At 39.9% G+C, this 16,193-nt stretch overlaps 1 long non-coding RNA gene across 1 annotated transcript in view; it reads right to left on the bottom strand.

Annotated features, from left to right (window-relative positions):
- LOC143638100 (uncharacterized) overlaps positions 1-15,350 on the bottom strand; it is a 71,684-nt gene extending 56,334 nt beyond the window's left edge. Inside the window, exon 1 of the long non-coding RNA XR_013154545.1 lies at positions 14,983-15,350. This is a non-coding gene — a long non-coding RNA (uncharacterized LOC143638100). The remainder of the gene's footprint in view (positions 1-14,982) is intronic.
- Between the last annotated feature and the right edge of the window lie 843 nt (positions 15,351-16,193).

Here is a 16,193-nt window from a genome sequence, read left to right as displayed (position 1 = left end):
ATGGGGAATTTAAACCAGATAATACATGTAAGGGGCTTGAAATAGTTACTAGCACATCAAAAATAACTGCTAGCATTAATAATAACTTGGTAATACTGATAAGGCAGCTATTTCCCATTTAATGACACTAAATCCAAATAAGCTGAACTTGTACAGTATGAAACTGGAAACTTCTGACAGTTCTTGGACACTCAAAATGACACAATGAAAATTAAATTTAAGGAGGTGGTTATGGTAATCTGGACCACAGGGATACAAAATCAAGCTTGGGGTAACTCCAGCAACTCAGGAGGCTGAGGCAGGAAGAGCACAAGTTCAAGGCCAGTCTCAGCAACTTAGCAAGAACCTAAGCAACTTTTTTTTTTTTTTGAGACCCTGTCCAGCAGTTCAGCACCCCTAAGGTTCAACATCCCTGGTACCAAAAAAGAAACTCATACTAGAATGCTGAACAATCATTCCTTTACACCCATGTTTTAACTAATAAATAAATTCTCACACAAGTTAAAACTGGTTATTGAGTCAATACACAAAGGCCAGCTTAGCTGCATGTTTCAAAACACCTTTTTCCTATCAAATGTTATAACAAAAATAAGAACTAAAACATAAGAAGTCTAACCATCACCACTCAGAAAGCCTTTTAGCATTAAATCCCTGATCCTCAGGAAGCAATAAAGAGTTGGAAGGAATAAATATCATGCTTTATAATCATTTATTACCTGTTCCCAAGTAGGGATGAAGGAAGGAGGACAAATTAAGAATATGAACTAGATGCACAAAAAAAGTTCAGAATCTTCCATGCATTCCAATATCTATCACCATGATAAAGAATAAAAATACAAGTGGCGTATACACAAAGCAAAACGTTGACTTCTCAAAACTCTTAACAGGGTTTCTCAACTTTGGCACTACTAACATCTCTGACCAGATATTTCTTTGTTAGTGAGGGAAATTGTCCTGTGCATGAGTAATATTCAAGAATTCATTACTATAAATGATAAGAACATAATTCTGGAAAACACTCTTTTGCGACATCAAGTTAAATGTTTAGAAATCACTTTTTCATTATAAAGTAGTATGAGGAAAATACGGGTACTTCAAGGCTAAACAGATCCAGATACAAATTCTGCAACAACCCACAACCCAGATGGGAAAACCTGAGCAAGTAACTACATTTCTCCAGGCCTAGTTCCCTTCCTACAAAAGAATGCTCCCAGTGTTGATATAAGGTTCAACTAAAAGGTCATTTGTAAAGATTAGTACAAAATGGGCACTAAATTAAAAGAAAGGGAATTTACATTTACATTGCCAGAATTTTATCACAACTGTTTTATGAAAGAAATACATTTTCCTTGTTTTCCTACCTTAGAAATAACTTAACCTTCTAAAAATGACTTTGGAATAATCATTTCAGACAAATATCACTGTAATAACTAAATATAATATTAATCCAAGGAAGAGAGCTATGAAAATGGGTAATATACGAAATCAAGTTTCAAGATGCTGGGCTGGGGATGTGGCTCAAGCAGTAGCGCGCTCGCCTGGTGTGCATGTGGCCCGGGTTCGATCCTCAACACCACATACAAACAAAGATGTTGTGTCCTCCGAAAACTAAAAATTAAATATTAAAAATTCTCTCTCTCTCTCTCCCTCTCTCACTCTCTCTTTAAAAAAAAAGTTTCAAGATGCTGGATCAACTGGTTGCGTATCATAAAAATAATACTGTTTGGGCTGGGGTTTTGGCTCAGTGGTATAGTGCTCACCTAGCATGTATGAAGCACCGGGTTTAATCCTCAGCACCATATAAAAAAAATAAATAAATAAAATAAAGGTACAACTAAAAAAATTCTTTAAAAAAATAATATTGTTTAATAAAGATTAAATGTAAAGCTGGATACTTAGATCAAAAACTAACAATAAAGGGAGACCACATAATGGAAGTTATGACAGAAAAGTTCTAAAAAATGTAACTGCCTCCAAGTCCCCAAATGAACCAGAGGTTATAAGTGGTCCAAAATAAATAAATAAGTAAAGGCACAAGGAACATAATTTGGGTTAATAGAGAGAATATACCAAAATAAGAGCCAAAAGAATGGAGTTCTAGTTTGAGTTGCCCTACTTGAGAATATGTTGTTAGAAAAAAATCATTTAACCTGGATTTATTTCCTTATTAATAAGAGCACGAAACCTACTTTGACACCTCCAATGTTGTCAACTGGGCCAAATAAGTATCATAAAAAAATACTTTTAAAGTTGTACATAAAATAGTTGGTACAATGAGACCTGCAGGGTCACCACATATCAATTTAGAGGAGGATTTCCCAATCTTTTTTTTCCTTATGATATATACCAAAACTGACAGTACTAGTACAGGCACCCTGGGGTAAATAGGTCATGCTGCTGGAGCCCAAACCTAATCAACCTAGAAGTTCTTGACACTCTGTCCCTGACAGTCCTCTCTGATGATTTAAAAGAATGAGTATTTCTGGCCCATCTGCATCATCAGTTAGGAAGCTCTAGCTAAAATGCCAGCTATAATTTGAAGCACTCTAAGAGGCAACTTAACATTTTTCCCCAAAAAAGACTCTGGCAAACAAGGTCAAATTCAGTTTGACTAAGAAAGAATAATGTTTTGTTGGACCTAAGCAACAGGGCCCTGTCCTAGACCTCAAGCTTTGGAGAAGCATACATTGGTCTTCCACGTCCATAGCTTGATCATGCCGCCAGCTGTTCTCGGGACCTGACAATGTGCTCATATACAGCCTACAGGCCCTCATCTTGAGCAGGAACCCAGAATTTCTTACTTGCTTCCAGGTCTGCTTTTCTCTGGGTTGATTTTTCCAAGGGTAGACATCCCCACCACTAATATATATCACCCTAGACTAATGGTCAAAGATCTGCTGTCTTAATGATATGTGGGGGTATGACAAAAATATATGCAAGTCCCATAAAGTGCCTCATATATAAGGAGCCTGGAGAATAGATGAGGATATTGGGGCCCTCCTTGCACTTTACCCTGTTCTCAAGCAGAACAGAGGAATCTGAATCCTCTTACTCTGACCTATGTCACTATGAAGCTTTGTTTGTTAAGGCAGGCAACAGGACATCTTTCTCAGCTTGATTTACAACTTATAAATTTTCAGACACATAGCATACAGATTTCCATTTGTATTCTTGCCCCAGTCCCAAAAGTGTTAGGGACAGACCTTAAAAAGGATCTAAAAACCCTGTCACATGAGAAATAACTGAAGAAAATTAGTACATTTAGCCTGGAAAGAGAAAAGGCTAGTGAAAAGATAAGAGAACCAGCCATCTTTCAAATGACATTTATAGAGCTATCTTGCAAAAAATAAAGCAAATCTGTCTGGTGTTGGAAATGCAAGGAGGGATATTCCAATTTAACAAAATGAGTAATTTTATTTTAACAGTAAGAATCCTTTTCTGAAAAACTGGTCTGTCTGGTGAATAAGTTAGTTTTCAGAAACTTAATATACCAAAAAAAAAAAAATCTCTAGGTCCTCTGAAAAATCTTTATTAAACCATAATGTTTTATTTACTCTTCACTATGGCAAGAAATCATGATGTTAATAAAAAACAAAATACTTATATCTTACATTGTTAAAAAGAGAGAGAGAGAGAGAGAGAGAGAGAGAGAGAGAGAGAGAGAAAGAAAAAAAGTAAGGGTAGGTGGTCACTTCCCAAAGTCTGAAGAAAGGTTAGGCCACAGATTCTCTAGAGGCCTGTGTAATGTGGCATTCACTAATCTCCAAGAGACAAGTGGTATGAGACAGTTAAACCCTGAAGTAACTTTTCATCCTTAAAAAGCTCCCATCAGGGGCTGGGGTTGTGGCTCAGGGGCAAACTGCTTGCCTCACATGTGCGAGGCCCTGTGTTGTATTCTCAGCACCACATAAAAATAAATAAATAAAATGAAGGTGTTGTATCTAACTACAACTAAAAAATAAATTTAAAAAGAAGCTCGCATCAACTGATTCTTTTTTTTTTAATATTTTGTTTTAGTTGTAGTTGGACACAATACCTTTATTTATTTATTTTTATGTGGTGCTGAGAATCGAACCCAGCGCCCCACACGTGCTAGTTGAGCGCTCTACCACTGAGGTTCAACTCCAGCCCCATTAGCTGATTCTTTTGCTATCTGCCTCCTCACAAAAACATGAAGGTGAATTCCTCCATTCTACAAAAGAAATTACTTTAATATTTCAGTCTTTAGACTGAAGCAACACTGTCTCATAAGGTGGAAACTTTTTTTCCCACCTTCCAAAAAATTATAACCTTCTCTATCACTTCTAGTCAGGTCCTCTGACTTTCCACAATTGCTAAAAACCCTGTTCTATTCCTACAAGAGACTCAGGCACCTTTCTATCATCAATAGGTATTTATTAAGGAGGAATGTTAGAAATATAGCAGGTACCCTGACAGGTGCTTGCCCCTTCAGAAGTTTATAGAGAGGGTCATTGTACATTAACCACATATACAAATAAATAATAAGCTAACAAGAAGATAAAACAAGGGGCTGGTGGTGTGGCTCAGTGGTAGAGCATTCGCCTAGCACATGAGAGGCCCTGGGTTCAATCCTCAGCACCATATTAAAAAAAGCAAATAAAATAAAGGTATTGTGTCCAACTACAACTAAAAAATAAATATTAAAAAAGAAAAAGATAAAACAAGATATGGAAGAGAGAGGTGGGGGTGCTATATACAGGTAATCAATCACAAAGTCCTTAGGAGCTAGAGATGTAGCTTAGTGGTATAGGGTTCACTCAGCACCAAAACGGGGAAAAGGGAAAGCAACCACACACAGACCTAAAAGGGGGCTGGGGATGTGACTCAATTGCCTGACAAGCATGAGGCCCTGGGTTCGATTTCCAGCACCAAAATAAATAAGTACATTCTAAGCAAAAAGAATAGCAAGTACATATCCCTTACAAAGTATGTGTTTATCTTATTCAAGGGAAAGAAAGAACGTCACCCAATACACAACTATAAGAATGACTGAAATAAGGACACAAACGCTACCAAAGGCTGACAAGAATGTAGAACAATGGGAATTCTCATTCACTGCTGATAACAATGGCCACTTGGGAAGATAATTTTGCAGTATTTGGCAAAACTGAATATACCCTTACTATATGATCCAACAATTGTGCTCCTTGGTATTTACTCAGAAAACTTGAAAACTTATGTCCACATAAAACCTGCATATGGATACTTATCACAGTTCTATTTACATTGCCAAAGCATGGAGGCAACCCAGTTGATCTTCCACAGGTAAACAGTTAAATTATGGTGCAACCAGACAATGGGATATCATCTGGTGCTAAAAAGAAATGGACCATCAAGCAACAAAAAGGTATGGAGGAATCGTAAATGCATTCTACTAAGTGAAAGAAGCCAATGTGAAAAACTACATAGTATATGATTCCAACTATATGACAGTCGAGAAAAGACAAAACTATAGAAACAATAAAAAGATCTGTGGTTACCAGAGTACAGAAGGGATGGAGGGAAGAACATGCAGAGCACAGAGGGCTTTTTACCCAGCAAAACTCTACTTCATGATACTTTAGTGGTAGACATACATCATTTTACATTTGCCCAAATCCACAGAATATACAGCACCAAGAGTGACCCCTACTATAAACTACTGACTGGGAGTGTCAATTTAAGCTCATCAACTGTGACAAATGTACCACTCTAGTGAGAAATATAGATAACGGATAAAGCTGTGTAGGTATGAGGACAGGACTATATGGGAAATCTCTGCACCATCTACTCCGTTTTGCTGTGAGCCTAAAATTTAAGTCTACAAGGGCTACGAGTATTGTTTAATAGTAAAGTGTTTGCCTGGCATGCACAAGGCCCTGGATTCACTGCAAAAAAATATATGTATATTAAAAAAAAAATTTAAGTCTACAGAAAAAAAGAAAAGGAAATCGGTTTGACTGCAGAAGAAGGACAGAGAAAGATGAGGTTGGAAAAGGAGGCCAGAAACCAGATCATATACTTTTGACGTTCTGGACAACATAAATTTTTACTGTTGGAGGTTGTTTTGAACATTGTAGAATGCTCAACACCCTCCCTGGCCTCTGTCTGAGAAATGCCAGTAGAAACTCCCCCTCTTCCAACTTGTCACCACCAAAAATGTCTCCTGGCAGTTACAAAAGACCCCTAAAGACAAAACCTCCACTGGAAGATTATCACTAATAATTATATAATAAACCTCACACATGACCAAGATGATGGTTTTGTTTCCATGAAAAATTTCTTAAGTTTTAGTATAGTGTGTAGTGAAAAGCTAGTAAATAAGACAATGTTAAAATCTGATTAACATTATTTTGGCTCCTATGTTGGGAAAATGAGGGGAAGGATGACATCAAGAGTAAAGGAAAGGGGGCTAGGATTGTGGCTCAGCAGTAAAGCACTGGCCTAGCGCATTCGGGGCCTGGGTTCAATCCTCAGCACTACATAAAATAAATAAATAATAAAGGTGTTGTGTCCAACTATAACTAAAAAATACATATTTTAAAAAAATTAAAAGAGTAGAGAAAAGGAAAAGTGTTGGTAGATATTGAGAAAAGAAATTAGCTTAGGTTTTAATATGGGTGGGGAGAAGAGATGGGATCAGGTTCAGTTTATATTCTAAATAAAGATGGAGCTGACTAGACCTAACATGAGATGACTAAGAAAAAAAAAAATCAAGGATGACTCCAGGGGTTTTGGCCTCCACAAGTGGGCAGATGATGGTGCCACTCACTGAGATTATGAAGGCATGAGGGAGGCTAAGGACAGTGTAAATCAAAGGAAGAACTTATAGTCCTGCTTTCTTCATGCCAAGAGGTGGTGTGAAATAGAATGAGTCCAGCACTCAAAGGGAAAAAAGCAGTACTAGAGACAAGAATCTGAACTTCTTCTACATATAACTGATCTCTGCAATCAGAAAAATGGGTGAATTACTTTAGAGATCAGGGATATGTTTCAAGTGAAGATAAGGAGAGGGGTAGAGATAAGAGGGTTAGAGATAAACTCACAAAAAAGAATATAGAAATAAAAATGCATAGCTAAGGGGTCAGAAGTAGTAATCAGTATGAAATGCTGGTGAGAGATCAATAAGATATAGACACTGAAATAAATGGCCATTAGCTCAGGCAAGATATGGGCCATTATACATTTTGATTAAAACCAATTTCAGAAAGTAACTCAGTAATAGAGCACTTGCCTAGCATGCACAAGGCCCTGGGTTCCCCAACACCACAAAAACATTTTTTAAAAATGAAAACAATTTCAACAGAGTAACAGAACAAGACTTCAAATAGATCTGGCCAAAGAAAGAATCAGTGGTAAGGAAGGAGAGTCAGCAAATAGAAACAACTACTGAAAATTTCTGCTGGGAAAAAAAAAAAAAGGCCACAGCAGCTGTAGGGAGGGGTCTGAGAAAGGAAGACAGCAAGTTCAAAGCCAGCCTCAGCAACTTTGTGGTCCTTAGCAACTTAGCAAGACCCTGTCTCAAAATACAAAATAAAAAGGGCTGGGAATATGGCTCAGTGGTTTAACACCACTGTGTTCAATCCCTGGTACAATAAAAATAGCAAATTTTTTAAAGTTTAAAAAAAATTAATTGGGTCATAGTAGAAAGGCTCATAATGTGAAGGATAGGATGATTTAAGACAAGTGATTTATTCATTTAAAGTATAAATATCTGAAAAGACAGAATTTTATTCCTCTCTCAATCACCAACAGAAAATGAGCAAGAGATTATGCAGGAAGCTATTGCATTCATCCATCTCCCTCTAGAGTCCTGCTCTAACCTTGAAGGTAGAGTAATCGGACCCAGTACCATGTTAACATCCTATATTCTCATCACAAAACAGGGAAGGAAGAAGTAGAAGGAAATTAGCTTTCTTTCTAAGGCCATGACCCAGAAACCTTACATAGCACTTCCATTCACATCCATTTAGCCAAAATTGAGTCACATAGCCACATGCATCTTGAACAGAGAGGTTAGGAAATGTAGTCTCTAACTAAACAATGTAGTTTTTATTTATTCCTTCAAATAAAACCTGAGGAAATCTTGGGGCAATAGCATCCAATGGACAATTAGTTATCACACTACCTAAAACATAAGCTATGTGTGCCTACTATAAGAGATGATCCAATAAACATGGAATAATAATTTAGGAAATAAATAATTGTAGGGTTTAAAGCCTTAAAACAGAAAGATGAGATTCAAGGCACAAATTTATTGCCTCAGGGTCACTTTGGTCTCCTGTCACTTCTCACATGCTTGGCTTTTCAAAAGAAAGGATGCCCCTGAACACATTTGTACTGAATTGAAGTAAGTAGCTTTTTCCTTTCATCTAGTAAACTAAGCAGTTACGCAAAATGAGTATAAAAATCTAGACTTGAGAGTGCACTATCAACAGGTTGATCAGAGCTGTTGTTTCTCTGAGAATGATCAAATTTTAGAGGCAGTCTACAAACTCATCTTACGTATGTTCAAACTCACAAGACCACAAAGCATCTTCTCCAATAGTACATCCCAAATCCTCAAACTGCTGATTAATTTAACTGTCTCCCTATCTACTATTTTGTAATAGTCTATTTCCTAATATAGTTTTATTATCCTAATCAAATGAACACCTCCCAAGGGCAGAGACTCAATGGCACCTTCTCTCATCTCTATTTTCCACCACATTTAGCATGGTACAAGATACACAGATGTACTCAATTGCTACTGATAATAGAGATGTGGAGCTAGATGCAGTGGCACACCACTGTAATCCCAGAAATTTGAAAAGCTGAAGCAGAAGGATCACAAGTTCAAGACCAGACTTGGCAACTCAGTGAGGCCCTGTCTCAAAATAAAAAAATAAAAAAGGGCTAGGGATGTAACTCAGTGGTAAAGCTTCTCTGGTTTCAAACCCCAGTACTTAAAAAGAGAAGACAGAGGACTGGGGTTTTAACTCAGTAGTAGAGCACTTGTCAAGCATGTGTGGGGCACTGAGTTCAATCCTCAGCACCTCATAAAAATAAATAAATAAAATAAAGGTATTGTGTCCACTTACAATTAAAAAATATTTTAAAAAAGAGAAGAAAAATTTGGTTTCCCTCATCCTAATTGGGCTCAGGATTGCTGCGGAATGTGAATGACCACTGGATAAAAAGCAATGAGCAAGTCCCGTCGGGTTCTCCTTGGGTAAGAACAGAAAATGGGGCAAATGCAAGATGATGTCCCTACTTTAAAAAAAAAAATTAGCCAGGCACAGTAGCACACACCTGTAATCCCATCAGTTCAGGAGGCTAAGGTAGGAAGATCACAAATTCAAAATACAAAATTAAAGAACAGCTAGGGATGTGGCTCAGTGGGAGAGCACCCCTGGGTTTAATCCTCAGTATCACCAAAAAATAAAATAAAATAATCACAGAATTTTTTAGTAAAAAGGCTGAGGTATACATCAATAACAGAGCACTTGTTTAGCAAGCCTGAGATCCTGAGTTCGATCCCCAACATCACAGACAAAATGATAATAATGGCATTGAAACATAAAGGGACCTTAGAGACCTCCAATCTGTCCCTTCATTTTATGTATGAGGAAAATGAATTACTTAAGTCATGGACTGTTTATAGCACAGCCAAGACAAATACCCAGGTCCTCCAGCACCAGGTTCAAAACTCCTTTTCCTATTAAAAATTGCTTTTTTTTTTTGTCTGCCTTTAAGATTCTAGGTAATTACTGAACTTGACGTGGTATGTTCTTCAAAATCACTGAAAATGCTACTCATCTTAAGAGACCTTTTGACTACTTATTTTTCCAACGAAAAGAGGAACACAAGGGAATAAAACAACAATGCAGTCAAATGGCCTGCCCACAACTATAACAAAACCTTTAATGTTTTAGGACAAATGGAGGAAAATCTGAGTATGGTGCCTATAGGGACAATTTAAACACACATAACATTTCCAAAGGGCTGAGTCACATATGCATTTCCTTTCAATGTTTCCATCCATGCAAACTCCAATGTTAATGACATGATAATTCAAAGTATAAAATATTCTAAAAGACAGAAAGCCATAAGGAAAGTAATTGGATGCCCTTAAAAATCAAAATCTTACATCCACTCTGAATATTCTAATACATATCCTTCTCATGAGAAATTAAGCCAAACATCCCATTTCTCACTTCCTTTTACCTGTTCCTCTAAAACAATCTCTCTTAAATACCAGGGAAAGTCCCCTTGTCTAAGTATACTGAAAATTTGTAATTATCTATTTTACACAATCTACATTATACTACCGTAGGGAATATCCCTGTTCAACTTTCATCTGCCAGATAGGAAACCTCTGGTTTTGTTTGTTTTTTAACCTCAAAAGAAAATACAATCTCATCTTGACATGTGTTTTCTTTAGATCTCTCCTTTTTAAAGAGGTTAAATTAGAGCCCTGTATTATTCTAGTGCAGGGCTCTACGGCTACATGGAAGAACCCCTCTGTCTCTAATGCACTATTCCACCAAAGACAGTGTGGGAATTTAATACCCCCTACTACCTCACCAGGATCATCCCACTGCATTTAAGCATCATCTAAGGCCACAAAAACCACATGATTTGTAGGCCTACAAGAGTCACAATGACTCCAATTCTGTTTTGTTTAACTCAGTCAGAACAATGGCCTTTTTTTATTTGCTCACTCTTCCTTTGGGATTAAATAAATCAGCATCTGAGGTCTAGCAGCACACCAAATTTCTCAACTGTAAAGTAATTTAAGCCAAATACTTAAGAAAAAAAAAGGGAGGGGGGCTTAATATCAAAATCTGTAAATAGTAAACTAGGTCGACCACTGGGGGAACAATAGCTTTTATTATTTCTTCTATAAAGAAGATGTTCCAGAGGTTAATGTAAATCATAAGGAAGACTGAAGAGTGTATTACACACACCAGGAAGGTTATCTAGACTTAGTTTAATTAAAAGAGGGTTTTCCCACATAACTTTCTCAAAAAAAAGATAAAGCCAGGGGCTAGGGGTGTGGCTCAGTGGTAGAGCACTTGCCCAGCACTTGTGAGACACTAGGTTCAATCCTCAGCATCACATAAAAATAAAGGTATTGTGTCCATCTACAACTAAAAAAAAAGTTTTAAATATTAAGGAAAAAAAGCCAGTATTAGAATAAAAGTAGTTTTTAAACTTACCCTGCAAACTTAAGAACATTACCAGGAAATTACCAAGAACCAGGATCTATGAATAACAGAATTACTTTTTCCCCTCATTCTTAATTATCTAAAATATATAGGTATTTAAAAATATATAGTACAACATATAGGAAATTTCTCAAGTTATTCCAATTATTAGCTATTAATTAAATAATGGTTTCAGTAAAGGAGAAAATTTCAGAACAAGTAGCACACTACTCAGCTAAGGACAAACGTAGAATATACAATACTTCAGGCATGCTGTTAGGCTAGAATTTACAATCATCATGTATCACTTACTGTGTACTTACTAAATTGCCTGATATTTTGTTAAGCCTTGACCCGTTCATTTCAACCTCACTAAGACCTTCTAAGGTACTGCTATTCCTTGATGACAATGAAGGTACCTGAAGCACCAAGATGAGAGTTTGTCCAGGACCAAAGTTTATAAATATCACTGCTAGCATTTGAATCCAATTCTCTCTTGTTCCAAAGTAAAAATCATACCTTTCCACAACTCTTAACTTTATACTGCTATGACAGGAAATATTATGTGTACTAATTAAGCAAAACATCTGAAGTCCTAAATCAGAGTTGACAATTTTTTTCTGTCAAGGGCCAGATAATGAATATTTTAGGCTTTCCAGTCCATGCAGTCTCTCAAGAGTGCTTGAGTCTGCTGTTGTACACCAAACTAGCCATAGACAACAAAAACAAGTAAGGGTGAATCTGTCCCCATAAAACTTTCTTTAAGGACACTGAAACTGGAGTTTCACATAATTTGCACATCAAGAAATATTACTCTTTTGAGATTTTTCAACCAATCCCACTAAATAATGCAGACAAATACAAAATAGTTTTTACCATTCACACATTCTAACTTGTAACTTCCTTGGGTATTATGAACTGGAACTTTTAAGAATCTCAAAAAAATCTCAATAAATTTGTCCTGTCCCGAAGTAACTGAAAATTCCAAAGAGTCTAAAACTGTAGGTATAAGAATTTTCTCAATAATGAGATAAAAATCACAAATTTTGGAACTGGAAGAAATTTAATGCATTCTTGCCCCTTATCTACATTTTTAAAATTGCTGTTAAAACATTTAAGACAGTTTGTCAAGGACCAAGGATGTAGCTCAGTGATTCTGTGTTTGCCTAGCAGGCATGAGACTCTGGATTCAATGCCCTGCACTGCAAAAATAAATAAATAAAACAGTTTACCAGGTCAATTTGCCAAGTGAAATAAGACTGTATTCAATACTAAGTTTATATGTAATAACAGTAATATCTTAAACAGATGAAAACAGATATACAAAGCATTTCCACATTCTTACTATTGTCTGATCCTTCACAACACTATGAGGAAGACAATGCAAGCTTTCTGATCGCTATTTTACAGATAAGGAAAACAAGCTCAAAGATGTGCCCAGAAAAGGTGCACTCATCTATGAAGTGACAGAAACCCAAAGGCAGCTCAACTTCAAGTCCTGGCTGTCTCTTGACCACTTCCATGGACATCAGATTATATATTCATGGGTTAGAGACTAAAGTTTCTCAAAGATGCTAGTTTTGGCCTTTAAAAATACAACTATGTTTAGTGCATTTTATTTTTCTTTTGCTACCACAGTCTTATGATGAAAACAGCTACTAGTGCCTGACATTTATTAAACGCATCTATACATTTATAGGCAAGAGTATCTATGTACACTCTGCAGATACTATGTCCAGATCAGCTTGGGAAGGGAAAACACTGTTGAATATGTCATCCAAAGAATAAACTAGCAACAACAACAAAAATCTTTGATTGTTGCAGAGAGAGAAAGAAAGAAAGAGGGTGGGAGGGGGAGGGAGGGAGAGAGATAGATATGTGTGTGTTGAAATGGAGATGAAAGATGAATGTATTGCCATTAAAGTCTCAGCCCAACTGCAGAAAAGTTTTGGTGACTGGAAAATTATGTGGGGCTGGGCAAAGGAAATAAAAGGAACATAACTACTACTGGAATTCAAACCAACATCAAAGGCTCTAATGATAGTTGAGCCTACCTCACTGGTTCTTAGTTTCTCCCTGGAAAACAAAACAGTTATATAAGGAAAGAACATTCTTCAACTAGCATTTCCTCTCTGTCCCACTGACATCTTTTCTGCCCCACTACTTAATCCTGTCCCCCACCTCCATGTGCAGGATCCTAAGTAAACTGGGCTACCACCCTAGCAGTCTGGACAAGTCTCTGTCCAAAGTGCTGCTTTATTCCATGACTGCTAAAGTGACATGTTAGGAAGATAACTGGTTTAAACACAATTCCAACCTCACACCATTACAGATCCTGTTGTATAAAAACATCACCACATGTCCAATTTTATGTCCACATGTCCATTCCTGAAAATGGAAATCACATCATAATAATACCTCAACTTCACAAATAACCCTGTGAAAAAGAATACACACCAAGGAGTGCTAGGAAAACTCTGAAGTTGTGTTATAACAGCAATTATTGTTTCTATTTCTTTCATGCTTAAGTCCAAGGAACAATGGTAGATTCTAAATTGAACATTAATTCACACAATAAGAAAAAATGCAAAATTAAACCACAACCATCACTATTCAAAAATATCACAAAAAGATCCAATTACTGAATCAAACTGGCACATCTGGGTATTTTCAAAGCCACTGTACTATAGCATCATTAGCTTTTTCTTCTTCTCACAGAAATATAAATACAGACAACTTTTACAAAAGCAACCAATGCATCGGTAAAATTACTCCCATTCAGACTTACTTAAAAGGTCTAAATCTGTGCCAAATAAGACTCTGAAAGAATGGAAAATAAGAGATGCTGGCAACAATGCCACCGTCCTGCTGCTAGTTATCCATGTAACATCATGCAGTGTCCCAAGCATTTTAAGAGCTGATTTTAATTCTGAGTGTAGATCAAAATTATAATTATCCAAATTCTGTTTCCTATTAGATAACTATTAAACTGCACCCCAAGCATCCTGCTCTGGGCGTCCACCTCCCCTCCTTCTCTAAGATTCAGCCCCAGAAGGTGAGGTTACACAGGATCCAGAGGCAGACTAGAGCTAAGAAATCAAGTATGTCTTTCTCTCCCTACCTTGTCCTGTGTGTGGTTTATGAAAATCTTTAACATAAACAGTTACTCTATCTAGTCAACAAAATGAGAAAGGCACCCTGCAGGGGTGGCGGGGGAAATCGAGGGGGGAAAAGGCACTAAGTCATCACTATCGTCCAACATGTAGCGCCAACTTCAGCCAATTAGAAAGATAAGAGGACAAACTCCACCAGAGTCCCAGGGAGCGGAGACATCACACACACACAGGGGGCCGAGACCTGCGCTGTCGACAGTGGACAACCTAGAGGAACGCTCGCGCGCGGGCTCCTGTGGCAGCACCCGGGTCCCCAAGGCTCCCACACTAAGCCATTCCCGGGGAGCGCGGCTGTTGCCTGACTTCAGTCTGGGGCGCAGAGCACTGCAGCAGGCCAGGAACCTATCCCAACGTCTCATTCGCTGAGGCCGTGAGGAAAAGCGGGATGCGAGCGCGGGAGGCTGTGGGCCCGCAGCCCCGGGCGCCCCGGGAGGCCGGGAGAAGAGTCCCGGGGAGGAGGAACCAGGAGAAACCCGAGATGGTCCCTCAATAATATTCGATCAGGAGGTTCTACTTTTAAAAGATTTTTTTCTAAAAGAGAAAGAAAGGCCCCCGCAGCCTTCCCCGCGGCGCAAGCCCACGTCACCTGCGCCCCCGGCCCGCCCGCGCCCCCGCCTTACCGAGCCCCGCGGCCCCGCCGCACCGCGGCGTCGCTGCGCCCCGCTCGCTGCTCCGTGTCTGCCCTCCGCGGGCCGGGGCCGGGGCCGGGCCGGACGCCCTCCGCCCGCCTCCGCCGACGCCGCCGCTCCTACAGCCTGGCCGCCCAGGGCCGCCGCGGGGGCTCGGCCGGCCTCTCCCTGCGCCAGAGCCGCATCCCGCCTCGCCACCCCGTCAGGCTCGGGGGCGGGGGAGCCGGGCTCCCGGCCGCGGCCTCGAAGTCCTCCGGCGCGCACCACGCTCGCCCTCCCGCGGCGGATCAGCCCCGGGGGACGCGGGTTCTCGGGCTCCAGAGCCCCTCACACCGACGCCTTCCGGCCGGCGCGGACCCCCGCCAGAGCCCGCCGCCCGCCCAGCCTCCTACTCCTCCACTCCGCCTCCTCCCGCACCCGCGACGCCCGCAGCAGGGAGAAGAGGAGCGCCTCCGCGACCGCGGGCACGAGCACGCGCGGGGAGGGCGGGCGGAGCGCGCGCGGGGCCGTGAGGCGGGGGCGCGCCAAGGCCTCGCCTGCTGTTGTCCCGGGAGCGCACGTGCGCTGCGGGGGCGCGCGGCGAAGGGGAAGCAGGAACCCCTCCTCGGAGTAGGGTAGGATGGGGTGGCGGAGCGAGCCGAGAACTGGACTGGGGATGAGATGCTGCCCCAGGGGTCGAAAGTGGTCTTTTGCCTCGGCCTCTGCATCGTGCTGTCGTACAAAAATTAAAAACCTGCAACACTAGCAACACCAGGAAAAGGCATCCTGGGAGACTAAGGCAGTGGCTCCTCTTCACTCCCAGCTGACCCCAGAATACTGTTGCCGCACCGGGGAGGAGAGGGGGTGTTGCCGCAAGTGGAAGATCTTTGCCTTCACCCTCCCTTGCTTATTTGGGTGCGCAATCAACTCGCGCTGCTTATTATTTAGAATCGGGATGGAGAAATGCCTAAAAGTTCCCTTCAGTTGGTTTCTTCATTCAGAGTTATAGACCAGATAATTGAAAGTGGCATATCTGATCCAGGGAGAGTAAAGACAAGAAAGGGTGAAAGAGTAGCAAACCTGAAGGTGCATGGCTAGACTGAAAAGAGATTTTGGAAGCAAGTGAAGGAGCTTCCAGGAATCCCCCTGCCCTTGGTTCTTGTTCCTTTTGTTCAGCCTCCAAAGACTGTGCAGCAGTTCCAGCTGCAACGACCATCAGTGTG

Source organism: Callospermophilus lateralis, chromosome 17, assembly GCF_048772815.1.
Source record: "Callospermophilus lateralis isolate mCalLat2 chromosome 17, mCalLat2.hap1, whole genome shotgun sequence".
Classification (NCBI taxonomy): Eukaryota; Metazoa; Chordata; class Mammalia; order Rodentia; family Sciuridae; genus Callospermophilus; species Callospermophilus lateralis.
The sequence above is the reverse complement of the archived record's forward strand: the minus strand, read 5'-3'. Positions and strand labels throughout refer to the sequence as shown.